A 20,186-nucleotide genomic window follows, 5' to 3' on the forward strand; every position below is an offset into this window, starting at 1 on the left:
GTTTTGTAAAGTTGGGGTGTTTGATTTGTGGCCCGATTTTGCTTGCAATTGCCAAATGCAAGCTTTACCCTTGATCCTATCCCACCATCCATGTGTCATGTAGAGAGGGGGATAGTAGCGTAGAGAATTGGAGTCTACCCGTCTTTATTGGTCATATCTTTGCTTGAAATTGCAATGAGTATGTATGTAGCATAGTAAAAACTTTGAGCACTCTCGAAAGTGAGTCATTTTGCAAGTTTGTTTTTGTTGAAAAACTCTGAAGGATGAGTCATGAAGAGGGGTGTTGCCGCTTAAGGCACACCTAGGGCAAGTTATTTTATGTATAAGTTTGCGGAAATCAATGGCTATCCCTCAAGCTACTTACCACAACTCATCATTGATTATGAAAAGGTATGCATAGAAGATGAAAGAGATCACTGTAGTGTCACACTAAAAGAAAAACCTTTTTTGGTAAACAAGCAAAGCAAATAGAGTTAGTGGCAAAATAGATAGAAAAGAACATTGCTCTTGATTCAAATAATATTACTACAATCTCTACGACTCGAGCATAGTCCAAACTATTGTACCGTGATTACTTAATAGGGAATGGTCCAACTTAAAGATCATGAGAAATGCAATATATGCTTGTATGCTCGTGTTCCCCAAGGAAAAAGACAAAACCATACGTAAGTATGGCAAGGAGGTGGTGCCGTCCTCACCCAATTTGTAAACCGTAAGGAACATGCCTTTTGCTCGTATGCTTGTTTTCTCCTCTAGTGTCGAAGGGTTACGATATGCTCCTCCTCCAATTTTGGAGGAGAAGCAAGGATTGTGTTGCACATATGGAGGAATTCATCTTCAAGATTTCAAAAAATAGTGGCGTTATGATATTGTTGCAAAATGGTACATGGATATAGATGCTAGATATTGTATCTTGGGTAGCAATTAGGATTGTGTAGGCTTGCATAGCACTGAAGGTGGAGGTAACAAAAAATGTTACAGCAAGATCAACCCTCCCATTCTCTTGGCACGAGGTGTATGCAGCACAAGAAGGGGATAGGGGTTTGTATGCATTGTCACTTGACTTGGATATCTCAACAGTTACTCCCATGGCCTTGCATCCTTGCACTAACCAAACCATCAGCTCTTTTCCATTTTTGAGACCCATTTGCTGCTCTTGCTAAGCATCATGTGCTAGGTACCCTGTACATTAGGACAACTCACCAAATCCTTACTGCCTCTAAAGATACTATCCTCTTTTTTGTCGTTTATTGACTTGCATTATCTTCTGCCTTGCTGCTGTCACACGGCTCACCGACTGCTGTGGTAGGGTTGGAAGCGTATGTGCATGCAAGCTCCTTGGAGAACTAGAGTTTGCCACCTGCAACATCTAGCATGATTTTCCATTCAAGTTCCGTGCAATGCACATTGGTGTTCACCTCCTCGCTGCCTCCTCTTTGGTGCGATTGAGGACGAAGATGTAGCGGTCCCTCCATGGATGTGGCAAAGGAGAGGGCTCCTGTGGTTCTGGACCATCATCTTCCCCCGTATGGCCATGGTGTCGCTTGGGAATGCCATTGATGAGTTGTCGTTAGCTTCGCAAACCTCATCTTTGCACTCCAGCCCATCATTGTCGACTTCAGACATGAACGATTAGCCATTATCGTCACAATCATGCTTTTCAACATCAACACAGAACTATGATTAGTCGCAAAATCAATATATTGACCATTCTGAAGCGTTACATTAGAATGCCATCAAAGCATTATCTGAGCATATGAAGCTGGGAACTGAGGAGCATCAAGAGATGAAGAAACTTACTGCAATAGAAGCATAGCCGAACACAAGACACAAGAAAACTTGGTTGTTGTCAATCGGCAGCAAAGGAAACGAGAAGCCCTTGAGCACAAGCTACAGCCTCCACGCCCACATTGATGTTATCGAGACATGGCTCGCCACGAATAACTGCAAGTTGCATCATTTTGGAGAGATTGATGCGGATGATGTGTTTGTGCCATGTTATACATTATCAAATCAGATGCTTGAGAACTCATCAACAGATCTTGGGCTTGGTGATCTGTTGTATCCATTGGATAAGGATGTGCACCAAGGGGTCATGCCGATGGATTTCTATCTTGAGCATGAGCGTGCAATTGCTTGTTAGCAATTTTTTTATAGAGCCACCACCATGAAGATTGAAGTGATTCAGAGACAAGAACCAATTTCTACGATACCAGCAATCCATGACATCCGATGGCAGATCATCGCTTTGCTTTAAGTATGCTTTCTGAAAAACCAATCTGCTTCTGCATTTGTCTTCTTGCCAAGAAAAGAGGGATTTTGATGTGCTGTAGATACTGACAAAAAAAGGGGTATTTTAATGAGCTGTATATGTGAACAGACTGATAAGACTGCAAAAGTCTCCGAGAGTCAACATTGGCAGCTGAGCCAGTGCAACTCAAAATTCCTTCATTTTCTGTGTGCATAGAATTTTTTAAAGTGGCCATGATAATTACATAGCAGGAATATGCTTTCAAAAGTACCATAACTTGCAGAAAAAGAAAGAATGCTATACTTGCCAATAGAACTTGCCAGGTTTAGGGATTGATGTGCGGTTTGGAAATTATTTGCCTTGCGTTTTTCTGGAGTGGTCCACTATCTCAAATAACAACACATTTTGCTGGACAAAGAGCACACACTTGCATACTTGTCATATAGCATCACCCACCATGTACAAGCAACCCCTTCCCTTGAAATGAATTTGCTTCCCCTTGTCAATGGCCAGAAGCAAACACTTTGATGAATTATCGCATAGGTCAGTACATATAGAATGATTCCTGTCACTTAGATCGACCAAAGCATTACCACGAAGGCAATCTTCAACATTAAAATGATCCCTGTCACTTAGAATGCTGATGGGGAGGTGTTCTCTCTTTGTATACACCAATACCAATCCAGAGCTTCTTCGGCTAGCCCCTGCAAGCATGTCCCATTATACACTCACTTTACATTTGATGAAACAAATCTTTGGGATTAATTTACAAGTGGGAAATCTCCATGTGCAGAAAATGCACAAAAAAGATCATATACAAAGGAAAGAACACAGAAGTGTCTAATTGAAAAAATTCGCTAAAAGTATTCATAGGAGAGCTGATGTATCTCCCAGGTGATATCACCAGCATCCAAGGAAAAATGTAAAGATTGCCTAAGGGAGAGCTTGAAAAACTAAAAAGGATCTGCATCAGAGCGGTGGAACATATAACATGTACATTGACGCCACAGGGTCCAGTAAGCCCAATATTTGATCCACATGAAGAAGACCGCAAATCATTGCAAGGAAGGCACGAGAATGTCAAAAGCCCAAAACCATTTGTGGAAGCAGAGCCGCATATAAACTGATAAGTGTCGAAGAAAAGCTCTAGTGATGCAAAAATCCCAGAACAAATTGGGACACCTAAAACCTTGATTTCAATGTTATTGTGGAGGACTCAAGATTTTCAGGAGATTCGGCACAATAAAAAATTCAAGATAGGATTCAAGCAATGAGATTTAATTGAGTTAGGGAGCCAAACAAATATATGGTTTCTTGGTTTCAACATATGAAGTCATTTGTAGTTGTCAAATTGCACTAGAATAACTCCAATTCCATGAGAGCACCTTTGGAAGCCAAAATTATGCTCTTAGTAAACACGTGCTCAAGTATGCAATTATGTCTATCTTGCACATGACTTAGAAACTAGTCTTTGAAGGGCATTCTGTTGTTTTGTAATACTAAGTACTAACACTTGGCTTTTACAAACATAGAAAAGGTCATCTCTATACAAATACATAAGCATTTTATGATTTTTTGGCAATTCACCTTGAATTTTTTTTAAAAATTTACGACTTAAAACTTACCATAATTTTCTCGATAGTGCTTGTATTTTGACATGGAAAAAAATCCAATGTTTTATTTCCCTCATAAGCAACCTATGGTAGAAGCAAGATGTAAAAATCTTTTGTCTAGCTTGACAATGCCAAAACTTGGTAGGAAAGGACAATTTAGTGTCTCAGGACACTTGAAGGTCCAATGCCAAAGGAAGAAGTGACCACATGCTCACACAAATAAGCAAGCATAAGAGTCCAAGGATGAGTTTGTTGCACAAGGGTAGGCAACAACACAGCCTTCCTAGCAAGGGCATGCTTGCGCAAGTCCAGGATATTGAGGTCCCCAAAGCGCTTAGGAGTGCAAAGTTTCCCCATCGACATTAAACGCAAGCCTTTTTTGTGAGCATGGGTTCGCCACAAGGGGGACAAAATAGCTAACATAAGAGAAGTAATACAATGACGAGCCTAATGGAGCAATGGCAATAGAACTGAACATAAGCCATCGAGACACTTTGAACAAGTTGTAGGCGAACATACAATGGCCAAGTGGATAATTTCTAGTAATGCAATTTGACATTCAAGCGTTGCATAACCCAATTCACTTTTTGAGCATGAGTGACAGTCTATCCAATTGAATACCCCAAGTTCCTATTAATCACATTTTGAGGAACAATCTCACGTGGCCACTACAAATTATGTCAATCACAAGGGTTAAGTAGCAGAAGCTTTGATTTGCAAAAATTGACTCTAAGACCAGTGGGAAGCCCATACATTTCCAAAGTGTCCATAATCCCTTGGACATCAGCTAGTGATTACGAGGCATAAACAAATGAGTCATCTACATAGGCCTGCCCAATAAAGTTCTGACTGGAGGGTAGCTGCAAGCCATGAAGACTACTAGCTAAAGTCAAATGATCAAAATGCATTAACAATGGGTGAGTGACAATAACATACAACAAGGCACTAAGGGGGCAGCCTTGCCTAACTGAACACTTGAGAGGCCAAGATTCCGTCAATTCCCCTTCAAGGATCCCCGAAGACACACTGCAAGCATACAAGGAATACATGATATTAGCTAACTTAGGACCGAACTCAAGACACCACATCATAGTAGCAATGTAATCCCCTTGGACAATATCAAAAATCCATTTCAATATCAACTTGCATAACCAGTATATCATGTTGCGAGGATTTTGCATGTTCTATGCCAATTAGAACATTAGCCAAGTTGTCAGTGATTTGGCGACATGGGATGAAACCATATTGAGAAGGCGATCTTTAATCCGATTCAGCAACAACTTAGCCACAATAGCTTGTGAACTACAGGCATCAAAGCAATTGGCCGTCAATGAGAAAATTGCTCGTAAAATTCTTTCTTAGGCAAAACAATTTAAGCAAACCCTCCTTCCAAGATGCTAGTAACTTTTGTTTCTCCCATGCCAGCAACATCATGTTTTCCTTCGTGAGTGCCACATCTCATTCTCTTGTTGCTATATTTGGTCGGATGATTGTGGTGCGCAATTCAAAAGTGCACGTCAGTTCTTTTGGTTGTACAGATGGAACCATAGTAGTGGCATACTTTGCATTTGGAGCTTCTCTAAGTCACAACATGGAAAGGGAGAGCATGACGGTGCAGGTACTTGTGTAAAGTGCGCTCTTCGGCGATGTCAGCTTTGATGCGACAATGACCAATTTAGAGATGCTAGACAGGTTGTGGAGTGGTGCCGCACATGGAACATGACTCATCTTCAGGAAGTGGATGCTCAGTGAGGTGGTTCTTTTGGTGTGTGGATAGCGAGGACATTAATCTCACTAGCTGGGATTGTGACACTCTAGCAGGTACGCACCAATTGCACAACATTCGGAGCACCACAATGAGGGATCCCACCATCTTTACTAGGCAACACTCACGCTTCTACGATGCCTACGTACATGGTGAGTGGACAGATTGCACCATGACAGAGTGGGCTGACTGGTGGACACTAGAGTCTCTTTCACGATCACAAGGTATGATCACATCGAGTAGCTCCATTGATAGCCAGACCACACAGTTCTCAGATGATGCTGATACTCTCACAGATTACTTGGCAAAGGGAGATGATTTTGCAGTTATTGCTAAGGATGGGGATGTAGAGGGAGTTGACTACTATATTCTTAGGTGCACCAAGGCAAAGCATGTCCTTTAGTAATCCACAATGGATGATTATGGTGAGGCATATGATGCTCACAGTATGGTTGTTTTAGGGCACTATTTCTAGTAGGTCCATGGACGAGGGCATTACATCCATTTTGCACAGTATGAGTGGCCGAAGGTGGCTATACACTACTCCCATCTTGTCCTTGCTTTGAAGCTAAGGCTAGAGAGTATTGTCAGCAAGAATAAAGGGAGCATCCCTCGCTGGCATTTGGGTCCGGATGAGCATGAAAGCATCATGGAGACACTCCATAGCAGAGCAAGAGTTGCAGACCTTGCAGATGATACTAGATCTGCTTTTAAAGATTATAGTTGTGATGATGCGTGCTAGTGATGACCCCTACATTCGTGCTATTTATCATTCCACCTTTTGTCCCTTCCGCTCATTTCTATTGTATGCTTTAGTTCATTGATATTCTATATTATGGTGTTGTACTTTTCCTTGGTCATTTGATGTTCATTTTTGAAATTATCATTCATAGCTTGTTATTTAGGTTTACCATTGATCTACTTTTATTAAAGGTTCATGGTCTTACGTTGCTGTCTTGACTCTCATTAGCGAAACGAATGTCAATTTGTTGTAAGACGCCCTACACGATCAAGGCGGATTGTGATGGTCATGAAACTTTGTAGGGGCAGGGATTAGTGTGCTTCCCACAACCCTGCAAAGTTTTGTGGCCATCCACTCTCGTCTCGTTGGTCCAAGGTGGAACAATCGCCATTTTTCTTAGCTTTGGACTCACCAAGGACCCAATGGAAAAAAACTCGTGATTGTGTCATCGTAGACCGACGAGACGGATTGCGATAGCCATGAAACTCTGCAAGAGAGGGAGTTAGTGTGCTTTCGCCACCCTTACAAAGTTTCATGGCCATCTAATCTTGTCTCGTTGGTCTAGGGTGGCACATTCGCCAATTTCTCCGCTTTGGGCTCGCCGCCAAGGGCCCAATGGGCAAAAAACTGGCGATTGTGCCGTCGTAGACCGTCAAGAGAGATTGCGATGGCCATGAAACTTTGAAGAGGTAGGGATTAGTGTGCTTTCCCCACCTTTACAAAGCTTCATGGTCATCCGCTCTTGTCTAGTCGGTCTAGGAAGGCACAATCACCAATTTTTCCGCTTTGGGCTCGCCAAGGACCCAATGGTAAAAAAATTGACGATTATAATGCCTGGGATTAGTGTGCTTTCCCCACCCCTACAAAGCTTCATGGCCATCCACTCTCGTCTAGTCACTCTAGGAAGGCACAATCACCAATTTTTCTGCTTTGGGCTTGCCAAGGACCCAATGGTAAAAAAATTGACGATTATAATGCCGTACACCGTCGAGACGGTCGATGGCCATGAAACTTTGCATGGGTGGGGATTAGTGTGATTTCCCCACCCTTTATGGCCATCCGTTGTCGTCTCGTTAGTCTAAGGTGGCACAATCACCAATTCTTTAGCTTTGGGCTCGCCAAGGGCCCAATGGTAAAAAAACTGGCGATTGTGCCCCCGTAGACTGTCGAGGTGGATTAGGATGACCATGCAAATTTACACGGGGTGGGGATTAGTATGCTTTCCCCACTCTTACAAAGTTTCATGGCCATACTCTCTCGTCGTGTTGGTCTAGGGTGGCACAATCGCCAATTTTTTAGCTTTGGGCTTGCTAAGGGCCCAATGGTCAAAAAACTGGCAATTGTGTCGCCGTAGACCGTTGAGACAGATTGCGAGGCCATGAAACTTTGAAACGGAGGAGATTAGTGTTCCTTCTCCACCTCTACAAAGTTTCATGCCCATACGCTCTCGTCTCATCGGTTTAGGGTGGCACAATCGCCAATCTTTTGGCTTTGGGCTCGCCAAGGGCCCAATGGTAAAAAAAATGGCGATGTGTTGCCATAGATTGTCAAGACAGATTGAGATGCCCATGAGACTTTGTAGTGGTAGGGATTAGTGTGTTTTCCCCACCCCTGTTAAGTTTCATGGACATCCCCTCTCATCTCGTCGGTCAGGGTGGCACAATTGCCAATTTTTTTGCTTTGGGCTCGCCAAGGGCCCAATGGTCAAAATGTTAGGATTGGGCGGCCTAAAGTAGATAGGCCACAGATTATTTCCCACGCTAAGGTTTTATCCATACGACAATTGATTGAGTTAAGTATTAACCTTTTCTATCTACTATTTCTTTGCTGCTTGGATTGAGCACCAGATCTCAGATGTTGGGACTGAGATTGACTACAACGAAGCACAACGCATCCTATAAGAGGAGTCCAACAGTTTTGGCATGGAAGGGACTATCTTTCTTTTCTAGTTAGGATGTGGGGCCCAAGGGTCTCTAGGGTGAGTCTCTTGTCCACAAGTAGTGTCCCATACATATTACTACTGACAACTTAACTCTTACAATTAGTTACCTGGAATCTTTGCCGATTCCTCCCCTCTACCTGCTCATACTAAGAGATAAATTTAAAAAAATTCTCATGTTGTTGAACTCTCCACCGATCGCGTACGAAAGGCAGCTACTTTGTTAGCTGCATATATGAGGTGGTCACATGCTTGTTGGTTTTTCCCTCAAGGAGAGTGGATTATCATTATCCAATTGCACCTATATAGGCATAAGAGATTCCTTTCCATAGACAAGCTCATGCAGTGTAGACTATGTAGACACTCTATACGTAGTTCTATAATCCCACACACTTTTTCAAGTCTAGGTCCCACATTTTGGGATGCTCTCTAACATACTTTGATAACATTTTCACAATTTGACCATTGTAGTCTTCAACAAGTCCATTGAATTGTGTGTAGTAAGGAGAAGAATTATTGTGCTAAATTTTAACTTTCTCCATGAGAGCACCAACAAGTATTCCTCTAAACCCTTGTCCACCATTAGAAATAATAACCATAGGAGCTACAGACCTACAACACACCTGATCATACAGAAAAGAGGCCATTGTTCCTGCTAATATATCTTTTACAGCTCTCGCTTTCACCCATTTTGTCAAATAGTCCACAGCGACAAGGATATAGTTTTTTCCATTATCGATCCTTGGCACCGGACCTACAACATCCACTCCGTACTTTGCAAATGGTAGCAAAAGGCATTATTGCTTTTTGAGGCTCAGCCAAAAGTTTTTGATTTGCAAACACTTGGCATTCATGGCACGACTTGCACCAAAAATAAGCATCTCTCACCATTGAGGGCCAACATTATCCAGCTGGTAGAATACAAAAGACAACCCGGTCCTTGCCTTGATGACCTGTTTGTTCATGGAAGTGCTTCAAAATCAAACCTATTTCTTCTTTGTATGGCACTTTCCTTAGAATGCTATCTCTACCATAAAACATGAGATCTTCACCTGCCAGCGGGTAGTTTCTTTCTTTTCCACCTATTCTCTTACGTCAAAACCTTTGATATGCCCTCTGGACATTGGCCTTCACAAGAAACACTTCCACATCTTGTAGTGACTCTGTTCTTGCATATAAGACTTCTTTGACCCTTAAAGGAGCTACCGAAGCATCCAAATTATCCCTAGCCAGCTTGTCAACTTCTTTACTTTTCTCACGAGGAACATGCTTAAATTGTATCTGCTCAAAGTCATGCAAAAGCTTCTTAATGCCATAAAACCATTAAACCAAGCGACCGATTCATGACTAGCAATGCATCCCCTTTCACAATGACTCTCCTCAATCCAAACTCAGTACACTACTGCAGTCAAAGAACAAGAGTTAGGTACGCAGCCTCATTGTTGCTTTCAGCTTCATCAAGTCATAGTCTTTAGGAAAGATCACATTGCCTTTTGAATTCTTAATGATCACCCCACCACTAATTGCCTTTTGAAAAATTTCCTATATGCACCATCAAACACCATTATATATGCATAAGCAATATCCATTTCCTCTTCGTGATTGTCCTTGTTAAGTCTTGGGTAAGATGCTACCTCTCCTCCCTCATGTACCACTATGTCCGCCAAGTGAGCTTTAACAAAATGATCAACTTTGAACTCAAACTCATACTCTTGCAGCTCCATAGTCCACTATAAGATGCACTTGATAGGCTTCAAATGTTGTACTACATCCAGTAATGGGTTTGATGTGTGTGTAGGAGAACTCACTTACATTCTTCATCTTGCTCTCAAAATAGACTGTCTTGAAGTTTCTACCTTGAATTTGTAAGAGGGCCAACCCAAAACTATTGATACCACACTAATAGATACATAGAAAATGGATTCCAAGTCAGGAGGACTCACAATTGATGAAGCACACAATACCTCCTTGATATCATCAAAACCTTGTTGCATGTCTTCATTCCATTCAAACCCTCAAATTATGTAGCTCAACTTCTAAAGAGGATATACATACTAACATAGCATCCAAAAAATTTGTGATAGGTGTTTGGCTAGTGTAACTAGGAATTTAGCACTTCAAACCCCTACATGTACTTTAGGGTTGAGGATCCCAATGCTGCCTTGCTCCTTAGGTATCACAACAATTTCCCATTTAGACAATCCTTGAATCTTTTAACCTAAGGAACATATCATAGCCATCCGACCCTCAAGACGGTGTACATAGTGGGTCACTCGGAATATAAAACTTGGATATGGTTGTCCATGAATAATACCATTCACACAAGCGGTTTGAAGTTGCTTCCAAAACTTTACAGGATGTAAAGTCATTCTCTTTTTGAAGAGCTGTATAACGTAATTAGTAAAACTTATTAATCTTGTTTAATGTTACTAATGTAGAGCCAAGGAGTGCTTATTTTGTGCCAAACGATAAAGACGCTCAAGACAAGCAATCCATTCATTTGGGCCCCAATCAAGAGACTTAGTTATCGTATGGTCTTTATGGATGCTCGAGGGAGTCATTTACAAATATGCAAGTATATCACACGGGTTCAACAAAAGGAGTAATTTGAATTTCATTTTTCCACAGGTTTTATATACAAAAGGGTACCTTATAAAGGGGGTACTTACATATTGAATAGAGAAAGGATGTGTTTTATTGATGGAGATTTCAAAAAAGGAGGTTTTCAAGTAGGCCTTGAATGCACGTAATGTAGAGGAATTACATATAGTGAACCCCAAAGTACAGATGTAGTCTTTTATTTTAGAGATTTTGGAGGTTCTTAGAGAGAGAGAGAGAGAGAGAGAGAGAGAGAGAGAGAGAGAGAGAGAGAGAGAGAGAGAGAGAGAGAGAGAGAGAGAGAGCATTGGGTACAATCATCCCCCCATGCCTAGAGTGAGCTGGGTTCCTCTAGGCATGTATTTATATTATTTCCAAAAAGGGACAGCTCATAAATGAGGCTATTTACATTCCACTTTGGGGATGAAGACTTTATTGAAATAACTAAATTCCTATTGACTTATTCCATGTCCTGTTATTTGATGTCAGCCACTCTTGCCCATGACTCAACTATCTTGACCTGCTACATCACGCACACATGACCATAAGTGTTAGTATCCAACTTCTCAAAATCCATTCCAGAACAGACCTAGGCTCTATTTTTCATCCTTCTTTGCTTCTCGGAGCATAGGGTAATCTATTTTGGTAAGTGATTTTGAAAAGCAACAAAAGCACAAATGTTCTCTCTTAGCTCATTCAAAATCAATGGAAGATAGAGAACCTATAGAGCGTGTGGCCCTCCTAGGAGGTTTGGTATCTGAGACTGACTTTGTATGGATACCACAGCTTTTGCAATTGCGTCTTTCAACAATGACTTTGGATAAAAATGAGTAATCAAAGCCTTGATATTAGGATGTAAAAAACGAAGACCACCTTGAAATTTGTGGAACTCTAGAATCTCGTGATACTTAGAGATATAACTGGTTATAAAAGAATTATGTATGTAATAGTTGTCCCATGCCTTGCAATTCTTCTTTAATTCAATATTGGGCAAAAATTCTTTCTCAAACTAAACACCCGATAGAATATACATACATACAGAGAACTCAAATTTTACAAGAGAATAATGCTAGAGTCTAAAGAAAGAGCCTGTACATATGGTAAAATTTAAACTTTACAAATTATACTACGTAAGTATACAATTACCAAAGAGGAGTTTACAAAAATTGCATATTAATCATAAAGAAATAGAATCGAGCAAGTGAATGAGTATACAATTATCCTAGGAGAGTATACAAGGATCATATGTTAATCATTAAAAAAACCAAACAAGGATTATATGTTAATCATAAAAAAAACCAAACAAATGGATGAAGATCTCCTGCTGTTAATGTAGTTCCTATTGTAATCCCAAGGAAGGAACCTCTTACCCTCCACCATCCAAGAAACACAAGCCCATGAGAATTGGCATTACTTGGGAAGACGGGCATTAACGACTCCTTCTCCTTGTTATCGGTGTCAAAAATTACAAAGAAACTAACAACAAAGAAGAGATTAAATAATTATTATTTTTTAACAATTGTACTCATCAACGCACTAGCATTACATAAGAGGTTAGGTGTCAATAATCCCTTTCTCTTGTTATTTGTGTCAAAACTTATTGTCCAATTCACCGCTAAACAAAGGTCAAGTAAATTAATTAGTAGTCGCATACACTTACTTTCAAAACAATTTGGACAACATTTCATTTGTATTTTGAACAATGTTTTAAAAAAGCCAATAGCGACCATCTCAAAAGAGACCCTCACTTGAGGTAAGGCTATCCACATAAAGACAAGGCTAGAATTAGTGTGCTCAAAGTAGAAGAGAAACCCATGCTTTGTTTATCCCAAGCCATAACCTCTTGTAAAAAATTATTTCTCTCCATATAGAAAAATACATTCTTAAGCTAAGAAGTTAAGGAAACTTGACTAGGGTAACAACCATAATAGTCAAGATTTTGCATTTACCAAATTACTACTACAGTTTGAGATATCTTTGCAAATGGATCCGAAATTAAGTCTACCAAACCTTGCTAAGAGGCTCATGTTGAAGTCACTTCGTAAGGCCATCATAAAAAGCAAGTGAGAAAAGGCTAGTATAAAAAGGTTAGCTACATGCTACTCGGGATCCAACATCCACCAACGTCTGTGTAGCTGTTTTACCATAAATAATAAGACATAATTGAACTTTTCACATTTAAAAGATAGCTGGCTCGAGAGAGAAGGAATGATAAGTACAAAATTAACTCAGTCTCAGAATCATCTTTGTACAATGTTTATATGAATGAAGTTTCATTCCAATATACGGATATCAAAAGTACTTCCCTTGTTAAAAGTGTCTGTGTAATCATGTAAGGACAACTGCTTAAAGCCAAAAAAACCTCCAAAGATAAGATAGAGTCCTTACCTACATCCATCCAAACAAGACAATAGATATGTTAGCCTTGAATGTGTTTTACAGGTACCAAGTGGACTATACCAGTTGTTATCCATGTCCATCTTTAACAAGTTTTTTTAAAAACTTCAAGCCTTAGTCCAAAGTATTTATTTTATCACCCAAAGTGTAAGGTTTTTTAGAAGGTCATACTACCTTTATAACTAGTTCCATTGATGAAGCTTCATATTCACTTTTCTATAAAGCAAACGCAATATAAATGATATTTCTTTTAAGAATAATCAACAAGTTTTTTAGTATTTATACATAAAGTTTAACCCTCATTAGGGTTCTATGTCCTTTTCCTTCCTCAAATGTTACTTACCTTCATTCTCCGATGAGTAAGCCTATTTTTGGGGAAAGCTAAGGCGAATGTAGGCGGTGGGGAGCCATAGCGACTGTGGAGGAGTGTGCACAGCAACCGAGAGCGCAAGAAGAGAGAGAGAGAGAGAGAGAGAGAGAGAGAGAGAGAGAGAGAGAGGAGTCGACATAACAAAAAAAAAAAGAACAAATTGCACGCTATTATTGATTGATTTCTAAAAAAAACTTACAATTTATAACTTAGGCCATGGAGACTATTAGTGCTTTGCATGCCTTTAGGAGGTATTTCCTATGGCCAGTATTGGGCTTGAAGAACCTAACAATCCACCCCTCAAGCCCAAACTGGACAAGCAACTCATGATACCTCGAGTTTTTGGTGTACTCGTCAACAGTGAGTTTTAGGTTCTTTCACAACAAAGGATTTCTGGTATATCCATAACCTGGTGCTAGGTGAGTAATCCCCCGCCCCCTTGAACAAATAGGGCGTAGATCAAAAATTAGCTACCAAAAATGGAGTTTTTGGTTCACTACCAAACCTTGGGTTTAAGGTGTACCTAGTAACCTCATGAAAGTGCAACTAAGATGGGTTGAGAACAAATACTTTTGGGAGGTCTTACCACATGATTGCCGTTGCAGTGTCTATAACCCGTACAAATTTGATATGATGATAACTGACAAGCATGACAATAACTGACAATGTAAAAGAAAAAGCTTTGACTGGAAAGTTTATGACAAAACAAGAGTATAACAGTGAATTGGTAAACTAAGTTGTGAAAACTTGTACTGTAATCTCGAAGCAGATGTGGATGTTCAGCATCTGTTGATGTACCTCTTGGTTCTGGAAGCAAATTTTCTTTGAAAATATAGTTCGACAGTTGTCGGAGTGATAGAGCTTGCTATGCATGCATTTGAATCTTGTCCAATACTGACATAGACTTAGAAAGTCAAATTTGGAATGACATATTTGAATTTGTTGAGTTATCAAATCGTCCATCTTCAAGCTTAACTGCCTCTGTACTTGCATTTTAAATGCTTGTCGAAAATACAACTGCCACCCTCTAGCAAACTTAGTCTCATATGCTCTACAGTCGAGATTGCAATACTCTGACTGATATGCTGTAAATAGCGTACCAAGCACCGAACTTCAGGGTGTGAAAGACCTCTTGATTAGAAGCCTATTACCACAGAAGGTGACCACTTTAAATAAAGTTTGAACCCAAAAAAAATATGATGAGCTCTGTTGGTAGCGCTGACAATCAACGATGTCGATGGCAAATTCTACTTGTAACGGGGTGAGGAGGCGGAATAGCAGGGGCTGATAGGGTAGTCACTGCACAAGGCCCACCAATTGCTTGCGGATTTTCCCTGCTGAACGGACAGCGTCTCGATATGCAAGACAAGCTTGCCTGCAAACGCCCTGGCTGCAGCGCTTGTAGGTCTGCCGCCTAAGCGCCTGAAGCTCCTCGTCACCTCCTGTAGAGACAGTGTTTTGATACGCTCTTGGCCACAGTCTATAGCTCTTCAACGGTGCCTATGCTTGACAGCACGAAGGATCCCCTTGCTTTGCCAACTCCAAGCTCTTCTAGCCCGCCACCTAGGACTTGCCTGGGAGCTCTAATGTCTAACTAGACCAAGTTTAATAAGTTAAGTCTGTGTTTTCAAAAAGGTATAGTTAGTATGCCACAAGCCAATCGGCTAACCCCCAATCCATGTATAATGTTGCACCACAGTAAGCAGTAGTGGCCTTACTATATAGACTTAACCAACCCATATGATGTACTATACCTGTTTTAAACAACAAGAAACGTTACTACTTAGAAGTGCCATATTTTGCCACGGCCCACACGGTGGTTTTAATTTCATCAAGGTGTACGGATGATTATGCACCCCAAAAAAAATTCAAAATTTTGCTTAAGTGCCATTATCAACAGTAAAAACCAGTGAATATCGGGTATGGAAAACCCCTTTTTTCAAAAAAAAATTATATACCTGCAGTTAAGTAATGACCAGTTTCGGAAAAAAAAACCAGTAATTGTACAGAAACCACCTTTACCATGTAATGCCAGTCAAAGCCGACCGCTGTAGTGGTCCTTACCAGGCTGTAGCACGAGGAACAGAGCCCACCAAAAAGAGGTTCAATCACTTATATCAAGCCATGACTATTTAAGTACATTGAATCTCGGGTATGAAAAAACGTGAATAACGGGTATGAAAAACCCCTTTTTTTCAACAAAAAAAGTTCGTACAGTTAAATAATGACCAGCTTTTTAAAAAACCAATAATAGTACCATAGTAATGCTCCCAAAAGAAACCATCTTTACCATGTAATGCCAATCAAAGACGACCACTGTAGTGGTCCTTACCATGCTGTAGAATGAGGAACGGAGCCCACCAAACAGAGGTCCAATCACTTATATCATGCCATGCTAAGTATAGTCATCCCAACTATTTAAGTACACCATTTGCTAAGTACATGCATTTTTATGAAACAACTCTTTACCATTTAATAAAAAATGACAGTAACGAGATTATTGATGTTAAGCTTAGTGACCAACCTACGTTGGCTGAGTTGTAAGCTCCATGCTTGGTGCAACAGAGATGAAAAAACACATAGTCCTTACTCTTGACGCAAGTAAAACACACGCAAAGCTAAGTGAGGGGCAGAATGCGCCTTCACCTCTTTAAATAGAAGTAGGACGGCCGCCCTCACTCATGGCTAATCATCTGCAACATATCCTGAGTAGATAGAGCTCCCCTTGGGGAAATGTGGAAGAGTAGCCGCCCGTAATGCACAGTAGGTTAAACCCAAGTGCCTCACGGCATAGTAAAAGATTATAATAAGTAAATTTTTCATGCTTTGTGACCCTCATACCCTTCTAAGGGTCCTATCCCATGTTTCAAGAGTAGTGGGTCCCCTTAAATAGAACCTAGAGTATCGACAAGCAAAACACTCCTTAATCTAATGCTTAAAGAAGGTTACCAGCAAGCGGTTAAATGTGTGTATGTGTGTGTGTGTGTGTGTGTACCAACGAGTGTGAACTAAGCTTTGAAAAAATTATAACCAACAGGTGGTGATGTGTATGTGTGTGTGTGTGTTGTGTGTGTGTGTGTGTGTGTGTGTGTGTGTGTGTGTGTGTGTGTGTGTGTGCGCCCGTCCTATCCCAGGCACCATACACAATGGGTCGTAGTAGGCCCATTGTGAATGGGCCTACTACCTAATTAAAGAGATGAGACTATCAAGGTTAAAATGTAATTCAAGCCAGTCATGTCGAGTAAGTTTTTATCAATAATGTCATATCTATTGAAGCCATTAAGGCAGTACTTTGTGTTTAGATGCACAGTACATTGAGTAATATCTGCCAAAAAAGGTGAAAGATGTGTTTAGGGAGGTTAAGAGAAACAGTAGAGTTTTTTGTTATCCAAAAGGGGTTGTACTGTACTTGTAGAAAGTTATGGCATATTTTTTGTTTAGATGCACAGGTAAGTTCAAATTTTGCTAATATAATGTCAAGACAAAGAGTGATATCTTTGGTGATATCCGTGAAGATGCCATTTGAAGCATCTTATATCCATTTGAATTTATGTTTATGAATCTTATAGGTAGGAAAAAGTACTGGCAGTTTAGTATGATCCTGAAGAGAATATCCCAAATTTTCTAAGTGTTTTGAGATGTTATTGGTAACTGTTTGTAGAGAAGTATTGATTCTTGTGAACTCCTTACCGGATACTCGAGAATGAGAAGCATTCCAGGCTAAGTTTTTGCAAATAAGAGTGGGACAATTAGAGCTTTTATCTAGACCAACAATTAACCATATCTTTGATATTTTTTGAAACTCATATGCGAGTTGTGGTGTTAGCCAAGAGTTATCTGTAGAGAACCATTTCCTAGGTATTTGTGAGATTTTTTGAAAGAAGCATTCTTCCACTACTCTGATTAAGTCCAGTAGGACTATCTTCTCCATTTAGAGAGAACTGACAAGGTCAGTTAAGCAGCTAAGTAAAGCTGATAGAGCAAAGTAAGGGTTTTTTGGAAAGTTAGGTATGTGGTTAAGCCCTTTAGCCAAGATTTTTTGGACTTTGTTATTTCCAATGATGGTAAGATCACAAGTACAAACATGCATACCATAGGTATCAAAGTCTTTACAAAATGTGATAAACTGATTGCAGATGCATTCAAGGACTGAGTTATGTCGAAGAAAATCATTAGTGTAGACCAAATTTTTAACTGGTTTTTTATATTTCCATCCGATAAGTACATTGTCTAGTAGTTTGTGATTGCCAAAAACTAGGTCGAAGCACTCATAAAAAAGTGTTTTAGGATGTACCCAATTGAGAAGCTCATTTTGAAAGAGACAGTGTACGTAAATAAAGTCTTGGCTTGGAACTTTTTTGTTGAGAAACTTCCTTCCACATGGGCTCACAGCAACCTGCAGTTATATCAATAATTACATTTCAAGAAGGTTCCTGATTGGTGTGTTTCTGCCTCTTCCTCTAGTATAGCTAGATTTCCCTCGATTAGAAGACGAGCTAGGTGTCAGAAAAGAAATAAAAGAGTTGGGGGTAGCAAGAGAATTGGTTCATTTTAAAGAAGGGGAATCATCTTCATCAATACATGTTTTGAGTAAGCTAGTGATAATCTTTACACCTTTGGAATGGGCATAAGTGGTCAAATAGATCCTAGGTTCATCAGATTTTAGTTCCTTCAGAATATCTAGCATTAGTCCACGAAAGATGTTGAAAGAAATCTGAGCGATTACTGTCTGTTTTGCTTGGCCACCTAACCAAGAGCAATAAGGGAGAGATGAAGGTCCACTGGTTTCTCCAGGAAGAGTAGGTCTAGATGGTAGACAATAAACCATATGGCATTATCGAACCACATGATGCTAGATTCGCATGAAGCTTTGGGGTCAAGAAACTTGCAAGGACATTTAAGATAGGGCCAAAAAACATTCCAAATGGATTATGTGCAGAAGTCAGGGTTGCTTTTGGCAAATTCCATGTTTCCCTTTGTTCGGATGTAGAGACCTATATTGGAAGGGCATTTGGAAGGATCGATGAGGTTGAGGTTGAAGGGGGATTTTATGAGTTCCCCTTTATCAAGGATTTGTCCACCTTTCAAAATTTTGAGCCTGCATTCTTCAATGGTAGAAGCAGGGAGGTTAGCAAGGTAAACCCAGGTTTCACTTAGAATAGGTGCTAAAAAAGCTTTGTTAGGTAGGATCCAGAGCTTATGGTCTACCCCAAAGGATTCAATTTCAATCTGCCTAATAGGTAGGAAAGGAAAGACTTTAGAGATTTTTGGTACCATTTCTAAGAGGTTAGAGTCATTGAGGGAGCAGAGATTGTTCTGAAATTCTTTAACGGCTTCCAGAGTAGCACTATCCCTACAAAAGATGCCACTTGTTTGAGGGATAGTCGGGGTAGCTGGGGTACTTATAAAGGTAGGATTGAGGCCGCATAGTTTCTTCAAAAAGTTGGCCAAATCGGCCCCAGAGGATGAGAATGAGGCAAGCTCTTGCTGATATTGTAAAGAGAGCATAGGAAGATGTGCTAGGTATTGGGAAATTAAATTAACACCTTCTTTTGAATCCTTATCCAAGGTAGCCAAAATTTTGACCCAATCATTAAAGGATAACATGTGTAAGATAGACATCTTTTTGGCTGAGGTAAGAGTTGAGTCATAAATTAGTTGAGAAGCATCCAGGCTGTTAATACATATGAGGACAAGAGATGTAGCCACAAAGAGGGGTTCAAAGGACAATTCCAAACCTTGCGAGAGAGCAAGGGTCTTCAATATACAAAAAAGTTAATGAGGATATGACTACTTAGTGTAGTAAATAATACAACATTTGGCCTTTTTTGGAAAAAAAGGGGTTCTAGTTGATAAGGATTTTTTAGGAGTATGGTCTTTTAGGTAAAACTTAATCTATTCTAGAACCCTCATATGGTTCTCCAGGTTGTGTTTTACTCGCATGCGAGCTGTCAATCTAAAATGTTTGTGATCCTAAAAGGAAATATATGAACATAGAATTAGTCCTGTAAATTGGGCCTGGAATCCTTAAACGGACAAAGTCAGAGACTATGATAGCCGTGAGCAGGAGACCAGAAACATAGTCTATGATGGGCCACCTAACACCAGTCAACCAGTTAAGGGTTTATAGACTATGGGTCCCACTTAGAACTATGCTTCAAAACTATCCTCTAAAGCCAGCGTCCCGGTTTTTCCATACAATGGAAAAACCTTATGTTTAGGACGTGTGTGTAACTGTTTTACCATAATAATAAGACATAATTGAACTTTTTACATTTAAAAGATAGCTGGCTTGAGAGAGAAGAAATGATAAGTACAAAAATAACTCAGTCTCAGAATCATCTTTGTACAATGTTTATATGAATGAAGTTTCATTCCAATATACAGATATCAAAAGTACTTCCCTTGTCAAAAGTGTCTGTGTATCATGTAAGGACAGCTGCTTAAAGCCAAAAAAAACCTCCAAAGATAAGATAGAGTCCTTACCTACATCCATCCAAACAAGACAACA

At 40.0% G+C, this 20,186-nt stretch overlaps 2 pseudogenes; both read left to right on the forward strand.

Moving 5' to 3' along the window:
* Positions 1-645: 645 nt before the first annotated feature.
* LOC147450887 (protein ELC-like) lies at positions 646-2,443 on the forward strand (annotated as a pseudogene).
* A 3,133-nt stretch (positions 2,444-5,576) lies between these two features.
* On the forward strand, positions 5,577-6,371 carry LOC147450888 (uncharacterized; annotated as a pseudogene).
* Positions 6,372-20,186: the final 13,815 nt, after the last annotated feature.

The sequence above is a fragment of the Adiantum capillus-veneris genome, chromosome 9, assembly GCF_014529385.1.
Source record: "Adiantum capillus-veneris isolate H3 chromosome 9, ASM1452938v2, whole genome shotgun sequence".
In the NCBI taxonomy this organism is placed as follows: Eukaryota; Viridiplantae; Streptophyta; class Polypodiopsida; order Polypodiales; family Pteridaceae; genus Adiantum; species Adiantum capillus-veneris.